General features: G+C 38.3%; 1 long non-coding RNA gene across 1 annotated transcript; it reads left to right on the forward strand.

Annotated features, from left to right (window-relative positions):
- Positions 1–3,063: 3,063 nt before the first annotated feature.
- LOC139031057 (uncharacterized) lies at positions 3,064–8,491 on the forward strand. Its single transcript, XR_011483485.1, has 2 exons — positions 3,064–7,262; positions 8,166–8,491. It is a non-coding gene; the product is annotated as an uncharacterized lncRNA (long non-coding RNA).
- Positions 8,492–8,831: the final 340 nt, after the last annotated feature.

Genomic DNA, 8,831 nt, shown 5'->3' on the forward strand with positions numbered 1-8,831 from the left:
CATCTGCATATCTGAGGTTATTTATATTTCTCCCAGCAATCTTGATTCCAGCTTGTGCTTCATGCAACCGAGCATCTCTCATGATTTACTCTGCATATAAGTTAAATAAGCAGGGTGACAATATACATACTGTACATAGAAAACCCTAAAGATAGCATCAGAAAGTTACTAGAGCTAATCAGTGAATTTAGCAAAGTTTCAGGATACAAAAATCAATACACATAAATCAATTGCATTTCTATATACTAACAATGAAAAATCAGAAAGAGACATTTAGGAATCAATCCCATTCACCATTGCAACAAAAAGAATTAAATATCTAGAAATAAACTTACTTAAGGAGACAAAAGAACTGTACACAGAAAGTTATCAGACACTACTGAAAGAAATCAAAACTGACATTAAGAGGTGGAGAAATATTCTATGTTCCTGGGTAGGAAGAATCAATTTTGTGAAAATGAATATACTACCAAATACAATCAACAGATTCAATGTGATCCCTATCAAATTGCCAATGGCATTTTCCCCAGAACTAGGACAAAAAATTTCACAATTCATATGGAAACATAAGACCCTAAATAGCCAAAGCAGTCTTGAGAAAGAAGAATGAGGCTGGAGGAATCAACCTTCCTGAATTCAGATTATACTAAAAAGCTACAGTCATCAAGGCAGTATGATACTAACACAAAAACAGAAATACAGACCAATGGAACAAGAGAGAAAGCCCAGAAGTAAACCCATGCACCTATGGGTATCTTATTTTTTACAAAGGAGGCTAGATAGAATATACAAAGGGCCAAAGACAGCCTGTTCAATAAATGACCCTGGGAAAATTGGACAGCTACGTGTAAAAGAATGAAATTAGAACACTTCCTAATACCATACACAAAGATAAACTCAAAATGGATTAAACACCTAAATGTAATACCAGAAACTATAAAATCCTTAGAGGAAAACATAGACAGAATACTTGATGACATAAATCAAAGCAAGATCCTCTATGACCCACTCTATCCTAGAGTAACAAAAATAAAAAACAAAAGTAAGCAAGTGGGACCTGATTAAACTTAAAAACTTTTGCACAGCAAAGGAAACTATATGCAAGGTTAAAAGACAGCCCTCAGAATGGGAGAAAATAATAGCAAATGAAACAACTGACAAAGGATTAATTTCCAAAATATACAAGCAGCTCATGCAGCTCAATACCAGAAAAAGAAACAACCCAGTCAAAAAGTGGAAAAAAGACCTAAACAGACATTTCTCCAAAGAAGACATACAGATGGCTAACAAACATGTGAAAAGATGCTCAGTATTGCTCATTATTAGAGAAATGCAAATCAAAACCATAGTAAGATATCACCTCACACCAGCCAGAATGGCCCTCATCAAAAAGTCTACAAACAGTAAATGCCTTAGAGGGTGTGGAGAAAAAGGAATGCTCTTGCACTGTTGGTGGGAATGTAAATTGATACAGCCACTATGGAAGCTGTATGGAGATTCCTTAAAAAACTAGGAATAAAACCACTATATGACCCAGCAATCCCACTCTTAGGCATATCCCCTGAGGAAACCAAAATTGAAAGAGACACATGTATCCCATCATTCAATGCAGCACTGTTTACAATAGCTAGAGCATGGAAGCAACCTAGATGTCCATCAACAGATGAATGGATAAAGTTGTGGTACATATACACAATGGAATATTACTCAGCCACAAAAAGGAACACATTTGAGTCCGCTCTAATGAGGTGGATGAACCTAGAGCCTATTATACAGAATGAAGTAAGTCAGAAAGAGAAAGATAAATATTGTATTCTAACGCATATATACAGAATCTAGAAAAATGGTACTGAAGGATTTATTTACAGGGCAACAATGGAGAAACAGACATAGAGAACAGACTCAGGGACATGGGGAGAGGGGGAGGAGAGGGTGAGATATATGAAAAGAGTAACTTGGAAACTTACATTACCACATATAAAATAGATAGCCAACAGGAACGTGCTGTATGTCTTAGGAAACTCAAACAGGAGCTCTGCATCAACCTAGAGGAGTGGGATGGGGAGGGCAGAAGGTGGGAGGTTCAACAGGGACAGGATGTATGTATACCTATGGCTGATTCATGCTGAGGTTTGACAGAGAACAAAATTCTGTAAAGCAATTATCCTCCAATAAAAAGATAAATAAATTTTAAAAAAGAAAACAATAATAAAATCTACAAATAATAAATACTGGAGAAGGTGTAGAGAAAATGGAACTCTCGTGCATTATTGGCAGAAATGTAAATTGGTATAGCCACTATGGAGAACGGTATGGAGAGTCCTTAAGAAACTAAAAACAGAGCTACCACATGACCCAGCAGTCCTACTCCTGGGCATATACTCAGAGAAAACCATAATTCAAAAATACACTTGCAAACATTTCTTAGCTACTGAGTCCTGACCTAAATAAAAGGCTATCTAGAAAATAGAAACAGACCCCCAAATCACTCAGGTTGAGTAGGGATGAGGGAGTGGAACACTGGCCCAAGCGTCCTTGATCAGTCATCTCTACCTGCTCTCCCTTTTCTACTTCTGAGAGTGTAGAAGCCACTTTTAGAAGGGATTTATTATCTACCTAATTTAGGTGACAGCACAAGAGTTACGGATATTGATTTTATACCCCTCATTTTTACTTTAATTCATCTGGAAGTCCCCCCCCTCCCCGTGGTATCATGATAGGAATAATTGAAAAATGCAAAATGCATGTCATATTTCTTATCCTATGGTACTTTATTTTCTGGGAAATGAGAACATGAGTAGATTAAAAAAAAAACTTCCAGTATATACTCAAACCTAATGAAACTTTAATTGGTATACAGTGAGATTAAGTATGATTTCAAATTTTCTCAAGCCCAGAAATTTGTACTAATTTTAAATAAAATAATAGTTTTGTTACTTCTCTTCTGCCCTCTTTTCATTTGACTGTGAAAATTCTTCCTTTTTCCAGAGCTTCATTCTCTTTTAGTCCCATTGCTTCAGAAGATATTACCTTCATGTTTATAAATGGATTGGGCTGGTAAGTTGTCACTTTGATGCTTGTAAGCACATATTATTGCTTGTGGAAAATGTTCTAAAATTTGCAAATTTTAAGAGTCTACGTTAAGATAAAGATTCTTGATAGACACAAATCCAAAAGAAGTTTGGCTTTTCTACACTTTGGCTAAGTCTGCCAGGAACTCCTAATTATTCCAGAATGTTTGTATGCTCTTTGAGTGTCTGGGCTTAGAATTTTACTGTTTTTTCCATTTTACACTCTGTGTCTTATTGGCCTCTTTCTTTTTTTTTTCCTTCACAGTTACATTCATAATATGCTTTCTAGTCTTGTAAACTCATTTAAATATTACATGTGTGATTGCATATGCTTATTAAAAATATATTAAGTGCCAGACACTGTTCTAGGCATTTAGATTAAAGCTCTAGTCATCATCATCTAGCCTATATTAACTTAGTAAAGATAAACTGTAATTTCTTAGAAACTGAAGCTTATTATATCTATTTTGCTCTTACTCGAGTGCAGGAAGGGCTTCCCTGGCGGCTCAGATGGTAAAGAATCTGCCTGCAATGCAGGAGACCTGGGTTCAATCCCTGGGTTGAAAAGATTCCCTGGAGGAGGGCGTGGCAACCCACTCCAGTATTGTTGCCTGGAGAATCCCCATGGACAGAGGAGCCTGGTGGGCTACAGTCCATGGGGTCACAAAGACTCAGACACAACTGAGCAACTAAGCACAGCAAAGCAGAGAGTGCAGGAAACATAGATACTCAATAAAACCTCCTTGGTTATTAGTAGATGTTATATTTAAAATGGAGAAGGAAATGGCAACCCACTCCAGTATTCTTGCCTGGAGAATCCCATGGACAGAGGAGCCTGGCAGGCTACTGTCCATGGGGTCACAACAGTCAGACATGACTTAACAACTAAACTACTACTACTATATTTAAAATATTAGGGACTTCTAAGGAATAAGGCTGAAGGAAGCCTGGTAAGTGTGACTTACAGAGTGGCAAAGTATTTGAGCTGCAAGATACTTAAAAGGATATCAGAGGAAAGAAAAAAAAAAAAAAGATATCAGTGAAATGGTTTTGGTCACTGCCTCCTATACAATGTTACATGAACCTCCACCCATAGTTCTTCAGACATTGTCTACTAGGTCTAATTCCTTGAATCTATTCATCACTTCCACTGTATAATCATAAGGGATTTGATTTAGGCCATACCAGAATGGTCTAGTGGTTTTTCCTACTTTCTTCAAGTTAAGCCTGAATTTTGCAATAAGGAGCTCATGTTCTGAGCCACAGTTAGCTCCAGATCGTGTTTTTCCTGACTCTATAGAGCTCCTCCATTTTTGGCTGCAAAGAACATAATCAACCTGATTTCAGTATTGACCATCTGATGATGTCCATGTATAGTCATCTTTGGGTTATTGGAAAGGTTGTTTGCTTGACCAGTGTGTTCTCTTGACAAAACATTGTTAGCCTTTGCCCTGCTTCATTCTGTACTCTAAAGCCAGACTAGCCTGTTACTCCAGGTATCTTTTGACTTCTTACTTTTACAATCCTATCCTCTATGATGAAAAGGACACCTCTTTTTAGTGTTGGTTCTAGAAGGTCTTGTGAGTCTTCATAAAACCTGTCAATTTCAGCTTCTTTGGCACTAGAGGTTGGGGCATAGACTTGGATTACTCTGATGTTGAATGGTTTGCTTGGAATTGAGCCAAGATCATCCTGTTGTTTTGGGGGCTGCACCCAAGTACACTGCATTTTGTACTCTTTTGTTGATTCCATTTCTTCTAAGGGATTCTTGCCACATTGTAATAGATATAATGGTCATCTGAATTAAATTCTCCCATTCCCCTCCATTTTAGTTCACTGCTTCCTAAGATGCTAACGTTCAATCTTCCCATCTCTTGCTTAACCACATCCAGTTTACCTTGACTCATGGATGTAACATTCCAGGTTTCTTTACAATATTGTTCTTTACTGCATCGGACTTTACTTTCACAGCCAGACACATCCACAATTGAGCATCATCTCCACCTTGGCCCTGCCACTTCTTTCTTTCTGGAGCTGTGATTGCCTTCTGCTCTTCCTCAGTAGAATATTGAACACCTTCTGACCTGGGGGGCTTATCTTCTGGTGCCATATCTTTTTGCCTTTTCATACTGTTCATGGGGTTCTCATAACAAGAATACTGGAGTGAGTTGCCAATTCCTCCTCCAGTGGACCACATTGTGTCAGAATTCTTCAGTATGACCTGTCCATCTTGGGTGGCCCTGCACAGCCTGGCTCATAGCTTCATTGAGTTATGCAAGCCCTTTCACCAAGCCAAGAGCTGAGGCTTTACAAGTAGCTGAGGAAAGAAGAGAAGTAAAAGGCAAGGGAGAAAAGGAAAGATATATCCAGCTGAATGCAGGGTTCCAGAGAATAGGAAGGAGAGATAAAAAGGCCTTCTTCAGTGAAGAATTCAAAGAAATAGAGGAGAACAATAGAATGGGAAAGATTAGAGATATCTTTAAGAAAATCAGAGATATTAAGGGACCATTTCATGCAAAGAAGGGCATGATAAAAGAAACAGTAAGTAACAGATGTGGAAGAGATTAATAAGAGGTGGCAAGAATACATGGAAGAACTATATGAAAAAGGTCTGAATGACCAGAATAACCACAGCGGTGTGGTCACTCACCTAGACCCGAACATCCTGGAGTATGAAGTCAAGTGAGCCTTAGGAAGCATTACTATGAGCAAAGCAAGTGGAGGTGACAGAACTCCAGTTGATCTGTTTAAAATCCTAAAAGATAATACTGTTAAAGTGTTGCACTCGATATGCCAGCAAATTTGGGAAACTCAGCAGTAGCCACAGGACTGAAAAAGGTCAGTTTTCATTCCAATCCCATAGAAAGGCAATGTCAAAGAATGTTCAAACTACACACAATTGCACTCGTTTCATATACCAGCAAAATAATGCTCAAAATCCTTCAGGCTAGGCTTCAGTGGTACAAGAACCAAGAACTTCAGATGTACAAGTTGGATTTAGAAAAGACAGAGAAACCAGAGATTAAATTGCCAACATTTGTTCGATCATGTAGAAAGCAAGAGAATTCCGGAAAGTTATATATATCTGCTTCATTGACTGTGTTAAAGCCTTTGATTGTGTTGATCACAACAAACTGTAGAAGATTCTTTAAAAGATGAGAATACCAGTCCAGCTTAACTGTCTCCTGAGAAACCTGTATGCAGGACAAGAAGCAATAGTTATTACTGGACAGGCAGGAAATGACAGACTTGTTCAAACTTGAGAAAGAAATATGTCAAGGCTGTATATTGTCACTCTGCTTATTTAACTTCTATGCAGAGTCCATCATACAAAATGCGGGGCTGGATGAATCACAAACTAGAACCAAGATTTCGAGGAAAAATATCAACAACTTCAGATATGCAGATGATACCACTCTAATAGCAGCAAGAGAAGAGCAACTAAAAAGCCTCTTGATGAGAGTGAAAGAGGAGAGTGAAAAAAGTGGCTTTAAGCTCAACATTCAGAAAATTAAGATTATGGCATCTGGTCCCATCACTTCATGGCAAATAGAAGGGGGAAAAGTGGAGAAAAAGTAAAGACAGATTCTATTTTCTTGGGCTCCAAAATCACTAAGAACAGCAACTGCAGCCATGAAATTAAAAGACGTTTGCTCTTTGGAAGGACAACTATGACAGACCTAGAGAGCGTATTAAAAACAGAGACATCACTTTCCCGACAAAGGTCTGTATAGTCAAACCTATGGTTTTGCTAGATGTGAGAGCTGTACCGTAAAGAAGGCTCAGGGCCCAAGAATTGATACTTTCAAACTGTGGTGCTAAAGAAGATTATTAACAGCCCCTTGGACTGCAAGAGGATTCAAGCAGTCAATCCTGAAGAAAATCAATCCTGAATATTCATTGGGAGAACTGATGCTGAAACTGACGCTCTACTACTTTGGTCACCTGATGTGAAGAGTCGACTCATTGGAAAAGACAAGGATACTGGGAAAGAGTGAAAGTAAAAGAAGAAGGGGGCGGCAGAGGATGAGAGGGCTGAATAGCTTCACCTACTTAATGGACATGAACTTGGGAAATTTCTGGGAGATGGTGGAGGATGGAGGAGCCTGGTGTGCATGGAGTCAGAAAGAGTTGGACTCAAGTGAGTGACTGAACACCAAGGACATTGTCAGTGAAATGCTTCGTTATTAGGTGAGATAACAGAGCAGACACCTGTGTCAGTCACTGAAAGTTGACTGTCGTTGACCTGCACACAGTTCAGCCTCAGCAGACCTGGTGGGGGAGATGTGGGAAGGATGGGAAAGAGCCCTGAGATCAGGGTGAGAAAACCAGGGTTGAGTGTGTCCCTTAGCAATTATCTGACTTTAGGAAAGTCTCCTAAGTTCAAAAAGTCCACATGAAATTGTTCATTTATCCTTTCGGGAATGTTGGTAAGAATTAAAGGAATAGAATATTTGAGAGCACTTTGATACCTTTTTATAAATGTGAAACAGAATTGGGTTTGGGAAATGTGTTCTTGAATGGAAGGATGGCAATGAAAACAGGGAGTCCCTGGGAGAAGGGGAAGAAAGGAGTAATTCACAACTACGTAGGACTGCGGTGAAATTCTCCCCTCCCAACCCCAACTCTATAATGGATATATAGACCTTCCAGAATATGTTACTTTGTCATCAAGAGGTTCAACTACAGTGCAGCTTGCAATTTAGACCATTATTGTATAGTAAAGTTAATTTTAAAATATTTAATCTCTCTTACTCTGAAACATTTAGTACAGTAAGTGAATGGGAATTTAATATTTTCCAGTGCATTTTGAAAATGTCTAGCAAAGTTTGTGGCCAGTACTGTCTTGGATTATTAGTTACATTTCTGTTTGTTTTTCAGTAGGCACAAGAATATTGTGAGATATTCTATATTTGTGAAAGTTATGACCAACTGAAAATAACATAATGCATTTTGAGTGAGCCAATGCAGTAACACAAATAATTCATGAAAATTCAGACCAACACTTTGGGTTGTATATTTATTCATCAATAGATTTAAACATATTATTGAAGATGTGTTTCTCATTGCCATTTTTTTAATTTCCATTTTTAGATTGTGAGACATGCATTAGACTGAAAATCAGCTAACATGAGAACTGATCCTGACTCCAGTGCATCCAGTTGGACATCAAGTCTTTGGAGAAGTCTTCTCTGCACCACCCCCCCCCCCCCCCCCCCAGTAATACAAAGCATTCTTCTGCCATGCTGTCCTCTCATTCATGTTCCTGTTTCCCTCTTCTGTAGTTGTGTATTCACATACATATCTGTTCTATCAGAGAGTAGGTTTCCTTACGGGAGACACTTAGTCTCTTTTGGTTATTTTAGCAGAGGACCTGCTACATTGTTGATGCTCAATAAATATTTCTGAACTCAAACGCATTCAACTGAAATGAATATTAATTTTTGATTAACTCTTGGAAGCATGCTACAAGATTAGTTAGAACTCTCAGGAACCCTTTTTATTTCAGCTCTCATTTAATAATAATTGAACCCTTGAACTTCTCAGCACTTGATTTACAGACATAGAAACTGGGGCAAATGGCACTTATGTTTTTATATTCCTCAAAGGATATGCTTATCCTTTCAGTGAAAGAATCTATTGAGGAAATTCATTGAGATTGAAGGCAAGTGAGCAAAATGAAATGGCCCAAGTGAATGTGTGTGTGTGTGTAATTTGGTGTGTGTGTGTGTGTAATTTGAAGGTTAGTTGGGAGAAGAC

The sequence above is a fragment of the Odocoileus virginianus genome, chromosome 25 (genome assembly GCF_023699985.2).
Source record: "Odocoileus virginianus isolate 20LAN1187 ecotype Illinois chromosome 25, Ovbor_1.2, whole genome shotgun sequence".
Classification (NCBI taxonomy): Eukaryota; Metazoa; Chordata; class Mammalia; order Artiodactyla; family Cervidae; genus Odocoileus; species Odocoileus virginianus.